The following is a 12,568-nucleotide window of genomic DNA, read 5'->3' on the forward strand; positions in this document are numbered from 1 at the left end:
GTATTTATTTTGTGATTAATTCGATTATATAATATTTTATCAAATTATATTTGATTACGTTGGATTTTAATTCATTTTAAAATTGCAGTCGATAAATTCAATTTCAATCAAATAGGAATTCAAAAAAGAAAAAATAATGATAAATCTTGTTTTAATATAAAATACTTTCTCAAATGGCAGCCTAACCATAATGATAAGAGAGAAGTAAACTATTTCTCTTACATTATTTGAATACTTTTAAATGAATTCTATATATCTCTATTAATATAAAGCAATCAAATTAAAAATATTGGGGTTATATAAAACATTATTAAGTGAAATAAATATAAACTGTATAACTTTTTTTTCAATATTTTATTTTAAATAACAATATCTAATCCATAATCTAAACCTTAACAGGTACGTACAAATATTTAAATAAATCAGCACTTCAATTATGTTTCAAATTAATATTTATTGTTTTTAGATTTTGAGTGAATCTATATTATTACTTTGTAGTAACACAATAAAACAACAGTATAATTTTCTGCTTATAACTTTTAATGTTTAATGTTACTAACATTTTTAAATTATCATTAACTCGTATTTTTCATTTTTATAGACCTGTTATCTTTTTTAAAATGTAAAGTTAATTAACTTAATAATTACTCATTCAAATTTTGATTTTGATACGTTATAATTTTTAGAAAAAATATATACTAAATAATTTACAATAGAAAGAAGGATTTTCATTTGAAAACAAAAATTAACATCTTCTTAAGCCTTATGGGAGTTCAAAAAAATCTTAAAAATTTGAAATTACAAACTTAAAATATATTTAAAAATTCCTAAATTCAAATTTTAAATAATTGCATTATTAAAGTAAAATGGGGGGTTGAACTTATTTATTGAATCACTCTATATACATACAATATGTTTCATAAATCTATCACGTGACCATCGTGTAAGTCTAACGATTTAAGGATTATCGGAAATTGAATTCAATAACTATATTGTTTTTATAAAACCCGTGTACATGACCAAAAACATCTATACATTATATTTTTGTTTTCAAAATTCTATCCACGTGTTGTCCAAAAGGCTCTTAAATTGCATCGAATGTAGCCTAGCTGTATAGCTTCTTAATGCCGAACACAACTCTTGAAACATAACAGATAACTTAAATATAATTAAAGAAAAAACGAAAGAAAAGAATGAAACACGTATTGGCCGTAGTTAAGCCGTATTTAAAACGAGGCTTAGAACGTATAACTTATTATTCATCAATAACACATTAGATAGATTTTATAATCATTAATTGTACTTTATTGTACTTTAACCTGCGTTTTATTTAAAATACAACCAGTACACACTACGATTCTTTTATTACTTTTTGGGTACCTTTGTATGGATTTAGTTATATCTTTATTAAATAACACATTGGAAAGAGGACAAACGTAAGTAAAATAAAATAAAATAATACTTCAAAAAATACTACCGTTTTATATTAAATACTTTACAAAATTACGAATACTCTTTGACTTACCTTATAAAATTAATAAACTTAGTAGAATTGACTTAATATTTGTTTATTTTTCCCCTTTTATTGTAATTGTAAATTATATCAAATAAAATATTTGTATAATTATAATATTATATCATAATGAAAATAAAATGATTAAAATTCCCACATAAAAAAAAATTATTTCATTAGCTAAGCTTAATATTACAAAATAATAACTAACTGCTCAATTAATTGTTTATTTAGTTATTTTTATAAGTACTCGTATAATATTAATTACAATGCTTTTATATAAACTCAAATTTAAGAGATGAAAAACGTTGATTAAGTTATTCATTACAAAGTACTATATTGTTTATTAAGAGCAATAAAAAATGTAAACAAAGTCTATTTAACAGCTTTTAACTTTCACGCTAATAAAAATATCACAAGCTTCATAAAAAAATACATGATGAATTTACATTTTTCAAATTAAGGGAGTGTACGTTATAATAATAAAACTTTATATAATATTTTCAAACATTCACAAAATATATAAGCACTAAGTACATGCCATATGGCACATTATTATTATTAGATCGTATTATAGATTTAAATAGTTTTCTAGAATATTTTTCGTTAAAAATGGTTACTAGTTTTCAGTTTTGACATTCAATTCATCGAAATTAAAATCTGTGACTTAATGTCTAAAATATAGATACTTATTCTAAGCTTAACTCATTTAAAAACAAAATACTAATAAACTATATTGAAATACTATTACGATTATAATGACTAATATATATTTCAACGAATCTAATTAAATGAATACGTTTAAATAACGTACTTGTATTTTGTTGAACAATAGTATTATTATTGTATATAAAATACAAGATATTTAACATTTTAAACCAAACAAATATTCGTGGAACCCAAAGATGACGTAGGTACCTTCAAATATTAATTCCAAATTCAATTTCTGCAGCTCTTTGATTTTAAAAATATTTCAGTACTATAATAAATTATAATATAATATAACTTATTGAGTACATTAAAATATAATATTGATTATTTTCTAGATGGCTCTAGTCAATAATTTAAGTGTCAAACAAATAATGGTAGTTAGTATGGTAATTTATTACCTAATTGCACACGTATTATACATTAGGTTCTATTTTTAGAATTTAAGAAATAATAATTTAAACGGCGTAATCGACTTTAATAGAATTGAATAGAATCACATTGTGTGAAGTTATGGAAAACGATTTGGTTTGGATGTATAATAAAAATCATTCATTATACCACATTATTATCATTTACTATTATTAAATTATGCACTCGTTGATTCAAAACTCAATCACTAGACTAGTTCTTACAGATATATTATCAATAAAAAAAAAAAAGGAAAAAAATAGAAATAACGCATAGACCATATATGATTATTTTATAAAATATATTATATAATTTAAGTACAAGAATACGCGAATAAGCTTCTATATGCTTGAAGTCAAATAATATTTGTGATACCGGCTTACTGTACGTATACTCCCACCCGTATACAATATTTATCGTCTCGTTCAGGTTTCAGCCTGTCACTTAAGAATAAACCACCCCCAAAAAAGTATATTTATACACCAGTAAGGTATTTTATAGATCTATTCTGCTGTCACTTATGCTTAGATTGTTGAAATTGTGTGTTTGAGACACTATGTCATTTTATAATTTTTCCCTCTGAAATTTCAAAGAAAAACACTCATAACATAATTTTGTCCCACGCATATCAAAACGAAATCATAAGATAATTTTGTGTAGTTTTATTTAACTAATAAACTAAAATTACTGATCATTGTTTAAGTTATTTCAATATTGTTGTGTTATAATATAATATATAGATATTAATAAATCAACGATATTGTTTAAACATGCGTCCTAATTAAATCTCAGCATCAGTAGCATCTTACATCGACTGCAATATAACCAAAATAGTAAGTATTTAAAATATATTTAAGTCAGAATTTTCTTTGTTCAAGATTTAACTCAAACAAAAAATCAATAATTCCGTTTAAATCAATGTATAGTCTGTGTCAATAAATTTACTATATTTTTAGACATTCTAAATAGTTTGAATACTGTTTAAAAGTCTAATGCGGAAATCTAGCTATAAATTTAATATAACTTTAATGCCTACATAATTTATAGTTAATCATTAATCAAACTTATTGTATTGAAATGTCTATAGTCATTTTTAATGAGTTTTATTCGATACCTTTAATGAACGCTAAAGGTACATTTTTTAAACAATCGTATTGAATGAAGTTTGAAATGTGTTTGTAGTTTGTACTTTATAAATATATATTTTATGAAAAATTCTAGGTTTCTTCATACTTTATGCACTAACGGTTTTTGGAAGACACCTCAAAGTTCAGACAAAAACAAGTAGGTTAGCCTAGTCTGTGTACACGATAAATAGTCGATAAAATATTTCAATTTTAACTTTTAAGATGGTTTTAAGAGGATATCTTGAGTGCGTCTCATTTTTAACTTTTAGCTTTTTAATAACCTGACTGCGTGCGCAATCTTTTCGACAAGTTATATAACACTGCCCCAGTGTGGACACCCGCCGTCTTATCGAAAAATTAAATTGAATAAGCCGAATGAGTCCTCGATACACAGCTTAACAGGTACCTATTTAAAATAAAATATTTAAATAAACCTTTTAAGTTTGACGATCTAATATGATGGTTCAAATGTAAAACTACAATATTTAATAAGTAAAATTGTTCTTAAATAAAAAAAAAACCTTAAACAAATTAATACGTTTACTTAAACTCAAGTATGTAAGCTAAAATAAAATATATTATCATAAAATAAAAATCACAAAATATTTTTGAAATGTAAGCACTAACTTACAGTAGGTTAACTGTCACCTCCTCGTGGTGCACCCTGCAGGATAACTCTAAATGAACTGGAATGCATAAGGGCTATGTCAAAAATATGACCTTTTTCTTGGGAGTTACTCGGATGTTACTTCATTCTGTACGAACTCAGAATATTAAAAAAAGAATAATTTCGGGACGCACTCGTGAAATTCTCGGTTTTGGTTACCAAATTAAATCTAGTTTGGATTTTTAAGGAGGTAAAAATTCTTACTACTATTTTTTATAATCAAAAAAAAAAAAAACAAAAAATTAAAAATTAAAAATTAAAAAAAAATAAAAATTTTTGCTCATATACAATTATACAATTATATTATTATTAAAATAATTTTTTTGTAACTGTTATTGCAAAAATTTAGATAACTTATTTATTCAATAACGAGTTCCACTCAACACCTAGTGTATAGCAGAACGGGACCCACTTGCATACTTTTTATTTTCTTTAAGAAAAAAATACGAACGCGGTAATTAAAAAAACGAAAAGAATACTAAAAAACTGTGTACATGTAATATTAGATTCGTATCTTTAATGACAATGATAGCCAATTAGAGCAACGCTTTGACTTTCTAACGTCATTGCATAGGCTTATACGCTGATGCGACAGGCGATCTCGTTAGTTCGTTCTATTGTCTATAGGTATTATTATATATTTACTATATGATTATGGTGACAGTACAAAACGTTCAGTCATCCATTGTTAATCAATCAAAGTGGTCGGAACTGCAGTAGGGTCATCGGCTTGATTTTCTCGTTAGTTTCCGTAAGATATAATAATTGCATAATGAAAGTAATTTCGCATAGGCTTAGGGCAGTATGAAGTTAACTTAAAATAATCTATACATGAGTCAATCAATTTTCTTAAATAATAAACGTATAAAATATTATATTTTTTAGCGTATTCATTCATTTCCTACCCAAAAATAGTACTCCCTAGTCCACACTATTATAGCAATATATGAGTGCTAATGTCACACATTTCTGTACGAATATTTTAAGATAATTTTTAATCTTATTACACGAGAACCTGATAATATAAATTGTGGTAGAATATTGTTAAAAATCAATGAAAACAATTTTAAAATTTAATAATAATATTTACAATTTTAATTTTCATAACATTTTTTGTTGTCAAATTTTACTATTAAAGCTATTATAGATATGTGCTAATATTTTATAACTAGAGTTTTTTTAGTTGAAATTTAGATACATAAAAATACAAAATTAAATAAATAAATACAATAACGATTAATTTACACACCTACTAATATTGCAGATAAATAATTTAAAAAAATATATATTTTAAAGAGTAAAAAAATTAAAGTTATTGTAAGCAATTTAAAAGTATCAAATTTGTATACAGTTTAAATAAAGATAAATATAAAAAAAAGATTACTAGTGATAAACTAATAAATTATTAAATTAACTTTTATTTAAGGATTATAAATTGTATGATGTAAATTGGGTTTTATTATATTTTCATTATTATTATATTACAGGTTGTTTAAGGTCCTTTACTGAAATAAATATGCTTATTTTCTGTTTTGAGTGCTACTCCATCTCAACCCTCATTTGCAAATCTATGAGATAGAAGTCATTTGTTACCTTGTTAATCCATATTCTAAAATTCATTTTCAATTCGGTTCTACTCTCAAATTTCTTTAAAGTGATTTCTTTTGTTAACACCGCTTCTATAATTTCTTGCACTTCACATCAACTATATTAACTATATAATTCAATTAAATGTCTACATTAGGTTTATTAAAAATATATCTTTTTTAACAACAACAAATTTTATCAGATTAGATTGTTATTAATAAATATTACTTTAGTACAGTATATAATTTATAAGTAAAAAGCGGTGATACTAAATTCAAGTTCAATTAACTTCTTAAAGATAATAATATATTTACCTTAAGCTAATTATACTTACATAAATATCTTCAAAAGAAAAAGTATTCTAGAAAAGAAAGACAGTATATTTTATCTTTTCTTTAAGTTTGATGTTTAATATCTGAATATTTATTAAATTTTACTGTCAGTTTTAATTAGATTTTTCATGAACGTAGATGTGATTTGAGATTCAATATAAGAGTGTTGGTAGTTGATTTTTTCAGGGGTCTAATGGAGTATTCGACACTATTTAATGATAAATGACATATAATTTATGATATTGCTTAAAATACAAGAAAAAAGCAACTATTTTTCGTTTTAAAAAAAAAAATATAGCTTTTTACCAGCTAAAACTTTTAATGGAAATTGCACAGCGTAAAATGCAAGAACACGTAATATTCATTAACATTTCTATTTTAAAAACAATTACGAAAGAATTAATTATTCCTATGTGTTTTTTTTTTTTTTGATAACAATGTGCACAAAATTAATGATAATTTGTAATTATTAGTTCTGTCAACATAAAATGTATTGTATACAATTGGTTTTCGCACTCAATACACAAACAACTGTCATAATATTTTTAAAACTTTATGACTGAAAACCCACGAAAGTTGCTCTTCTGCATAGAATAGATGCAGTTGAGAGTAAGTTGTCATTGAGTAAGTCGCCATAACGGATTTGTTAAATGAAAATTCAATGATAAATCGTGCTAAAAAAATCACATATGTATTAGGTATTATACTATTTCACATAATATTACTATAGCTATTTTAACATATAATATGTGAATAGGATTCATAATACAAATGGCTTCAAATTAAACTAAATATTTTTAAATTGTAATGGATACATAAAGTAACTAATAATATACGTAATGATGAAAAGTTTCAATTCCCTACAAATTATATAGGTACTGGTATTTTAAATTTCAAAAATAACCCCCGAAATCGTTTTTTTTTTTTTTTAATATTCAATTTTGTCAAAATGTTAACTTGAAATGTCTATATAGTATACTTGATATTTTTAGGTTTCTGTAAGAACAATATACAATATACAAGAAACCTTCTAATAAATTCTCAAGCTTTAGATATTATGGTTGAAAGTTTTTACATTTTTAATTACAAAATGATTTGAAAATGCTCGTAATTTTGACAAACCGCTTAAAATTAATAATGTAAGTAAATTTACACTAGACTTTATTCATAATTTACAGTAAAAAGTGTTATGATGAATTTTTACAAATAATTTTTAAACATCGACTATTAAAATTAAAATGTTTGTACACTTTTAATTAGAAATAATTTTCTCATATTTATAATTCTGGTGAATTTTGTAATAATTTAAACTTAAAAAAACTATAAAATAAAAATTATAATTAAGTATTTTCGATATTTTTCAAATGGAATATGAAAAAATATTAACATTTCACATTTCACGGTCGTTTATTCAATCATACATAAATCAAAAAAATCTCAATTAGCTAAACGATGTATTTAAAATATCTATTTATAGCAAAAACAGCTAAAATATTTTGAAACTTATATCAAGTTTATACATTTATAAAATTAATATTTAGTAAAAAATTTAAGTGTATATATCTTTATTTTTGAATTACGATAAAAAAAAAAAATGGATTTTTCACTAGTTTGAATAAAAATTCTCGATCATTTCAAAAAGTACTGAGATATTTTTACTTTTAACACCTTCATCTATCAAATTATATCAACTAGATCGTAGAAACTTCCTCGAAGTTGAAGCATTTTTGCTACTCCAAAAAGTGGTGACTGACACATAAAAATAAATGAACTACACGCACAACACTATAAAACCAATACATTCATCACTCCGTTGACAATCAAAAATAATATGCGTACAATTTGTTTACGCACGATAAAATTTGTACGTATTATCATCGCTGAATGTATAACACATATTGTAAGCATACTCGAATAGCGATTTTTTGTTCATCGAAGAATTTATCATTATCCTTTATCATCCACTTTTGTCTTTAAGCGGATTTATAAGCTTAAACTTCTATTTTCATAATACTACTGCAGTGCTATATTATAATATATAATAATACAATTCTCCATAGTAGGCATTTGTTTTATACATATGAACACACACACAAACACACATAAAGACAAGTATATATCGTATACACGCGTCATGTATTGCACCATTATATTATATACATAACCACTGCTGCAATCACTATAATAATATTCTTCATTGAATTAAATTATTATCATAACTATTACATGAATATCATAAATATGTACTAAAACAATATTATAAAGGCAGGCACAATACGAATATCAATGGAACACTTAATAATGCTGCGTATTACTACTGTATAATATTTTTTTTCACACACAATAAGCACCCAAACGGCTTTAAATTTATATTATTAACAACCACAAAGATAAACGAAGACATAATAATTTAACGAACCATATGAAAAAAAGGTCTGCGTACTAAAGAGAAGCATTGTGTTCCCTCATCATCCCGATCAGAGATGCATTACTCGTGAAATTAGTTTGACTTGAAGGCGAATAAAAAAATATGTCCTGTACTTGAGTCGTTCTACGACTAAAAATGGAGAAAATCTATTTCGCCAGAATAATAGTCCTCGCACATATATCATGTTCCAAGACTAACATCTTTATTCCAATGAGTCCAAACTTAAAATCTGCACAGTAAGTCCACAATATTAGAACTGTATATATATAGCAATATACCCTCTGTTATTATGATCAACGGTATTGATATAACTGTATAATCAGTGGAGAATTTACCGGGGGGGGGGGGGGGGGGTAGGGAATGAAGGAGATACATCTCTCACCTTGACCTTTTTTTTAGCTTGTATGAAAAGATTAAAAGCATATTTAAAAAATTCTATGAAAGAAGGTAAATATTGCCTATTCACTAATGAAATATTTTTTGTACTTATTAATTGTTTAAATTTTGAATATTATTTTAACTTTAGTCCAGATTAAATGTGCTAACAAAGCTTTACATTCATAATGACATAAAACTGGGTGTTGAAGAAATTATTGAAGAAATAGCTAAGAAACTTAGAAGGATGCAGTTCGTTTTATAATTGATAAATAAATAAATGGTTTATTATTCAATATGTTATATTAGGTTATAATCATAAGGTTTAAGCACTTACTATATGCACATATATAATAAGACCTCGGATTTCAAAGCTTATGCTTCTTTTTTATTTCTGATATAGATATCTAATTGTTATACATAAATTCGTGCCAAAATTCTGATTCCAAATAAACCAATTTTTTTCACTTTTTTATGTAAATACTTTTTTCTTGTTTTTTTTTTTTTTTAAAAAAAATAATTCCAGCTGTAGATGTTTATTTATTTATTATAAAAAATATATTGATAAGTAATTTAAAAACCCAGAATGTGAACTAAATGGTTATTATAACGATTATTATTGTTTTCGTTATCGGCTCGATTATTAAATATATTATGCAATCAATTTACAGATAGCCTGCAGTACGTATATACGGTCAGTATGCCTAAAACATCGATATCGATCGTTTCAAAATCTAAAATTTAATATTGTAATTTGAAAAATTTGGTATGCAGTATGCACCGATCACTACAGTGGATGTAGAGAGTTCATTTTCTATATATAAAAATATTCTTTCGGACAATAGAGTCAGTTTCACTACTGTAAATCTAGAGAAATACAAGGTAAATAATTTTTTTTTTTATTTTAATTAGTTTTCAAATTTTTTTTATTCATTTTATAATTTGTTCATATTAATTTTTGGTCATGCTTTTTTTTTGCTTTTTAAAAAATAAATATGCTTATTTTTTGCATTTTTAAGACAATCGTATGTGCTTTTTTTGTTGCTTATTATGCTTTAAAATCCGAGCCTTATATATAATATATATATAAGGTATGAAGTTATAATAAATTGATAGTATCTTTATGTATTTCGAATGGAGGAAGAAAAACTGTTTTAGTCATATCTCCCCCTCAAATAGATCCTAAATACGCTATTGTGTATAATATTCGGTATGTTATTACTAAAACGATATTATGAAACGTTGCTGACTAGCCATTAGAAACATATATTATTTGATGAGTAATTCTACTAATTTAAGGCATATAATTATTTCAAAAAATACTTAACGTTTCTAAAAGTATTTCTTTTACATAATATTGAGTCGCTATAAAACAATATTTTTGGAAAAATTTACATTTTCTTCTATTTTGTATTAGTATCATTTTTGAAGTTTTTACACTTTTAAATAATAAGAACATACATTTTTAATTTCATATTTTAAAGCAGATTATTATTTAGAGTATTTTTTTCGATAAAAATGTCGGACAATCAATTTATTAGCTATAAGTATTTAAAAGTTTTAGAGCGGAATATTAGACTAACATTTTGCAGAATACAATTATCATGACTTGCCACTCAGCTCATTTAAACTTTAAATACTTAAACAAGCTTCTTATAATCTTATCTAGTAATTGATACTATCTTATTTTAAACTAATGAAAAATGTCGATTGTTTGAATATTCATTCATTACATATTTTTACTCTTACTATTACTATGACGTACAGAAATATGGAAAAACGAACTATTTCATGATTATTCACTAGCTTGTAAGAAAAAACAAAACCATATCAAATAATAAAATAACCATTAAAATATTATTCAAAGATATCCAAGTATTAATAATTCTGTTTTGATTAAATTTTGTATTTTCTGCAGTGTAAAGAATTACAAAAATATTTTAAGAACATTAAAACTATTTTATTTCTCGTCGTGTATTATAAATTAATAACAATTGTAAACTAACTTTATTTAATCTTTAGTTTTTTTTTACAAAAATATATTAAACGAAACGTTGAAAAAAGTTTTTGATTTCACAAATAAAATAATGAAGTTGTTGAAGAAAAAATGTAAAATCGTTTCTTACATTCACGTTTACAGTCCCTTAAAGCATAGTTTATAATCAAATAGTATAGAGATTTATCTGATGAATTTATCTTTACACAATTTGAAACAATAATTTATCATAATATCAAATATTCGTTTGACTGAACAATTTTTCTAGACAAATACAGTTCTTATAAGTAATTTCTTTCGGTCACTTAGTAAGTGTTTAGAATATTTTTAAACATAAATATTTATAGTTTTGATTTAGAAACCTATTTGAAAAACAAAAATATACCAAACATAAATAATAGTATTATTTAAACTGCCTGTATAATATTATATTTTTTTTTGTGATATAATGAATAATTATAGTCGTATCTAGTCCAGTCAAGTATTTTGAAGCGTAAAAAAAATAGTAAATCAATCTCATTATATTACGATGATCGAGACGATTGCAGTATGTCTTTTACATATAATGTTATATTAGATAGAGGTATGTATTTCTACAGAATAACGCAGTCAATTAATTCTGTTAATTAATATTAAAGTGATATTAATGATATTGATTGTAACGATATATATACACATGCGGACACATATGATACACATACTACACGTTATGATTCATCAAACATGCTTACCCCCATGTATTCCTCGTATAATTAATTTTATTTAAATTCTGATTTTGTAGTATTTAAGTATAATATCTAATAAAAGACATATTTTTAAATATTTAAATAAATTTGTTTACACACAAACCTAAATTAAAAAGTGTCATCTTTAGTGAAACTAACTTTTTTTCTAACGAGACTCGCAATGTTTTTCTTATTAATTATTGATCATATTACTTTATTTAAAAATATTGATACAAAAGAGTAATTTTTAAATTATTTAATTTATATAGTTATATTTCAAATATATAAAGACAGAATAGTTAACATACGTATCACTAATAAGATTCAATAAAACAAAAAAGCAAAAATACCTATAACCACATACTTAAACCTTACTATCAATGTACTGGTCACATAATATAATAACAGAAATATTTCAGAAAACTTTCTTTTAAAAAGGCTCCACAAGCTAAAAAAAAATCCGTCAGTCTTTCAGTATATTAGTCTCTCAGTTCATCAGTCCGCGTCTTTCTTTCTATCTATAAGGTTTATCATGCACATTATTTTAAGTCAGTATTAAACATACAATTATCTTTTCAAAATAAATTTATAAAACTTTCAACCATCTTATAAGTAATTTGATCTATTATGCTAGAAAGCTAGAATTATGGTTTATCAAACTAATTTAAATGTACTTAAACAAATAATACTTTTAACAGC

This window comes from Aphis gossypii, chromosome 2, assembly GCF_020184175.1.
Source record: "Aphis gossypii isolate Hap1 chromosome 2, ASM2018417v2, whole genome shotgun sequence".
Lineage (NCBI taxonomy): Eukaryota > Metazoa > Arthropoda > Insecta > Hemiptera > Aphididae > Aphis > Aphis gossypii.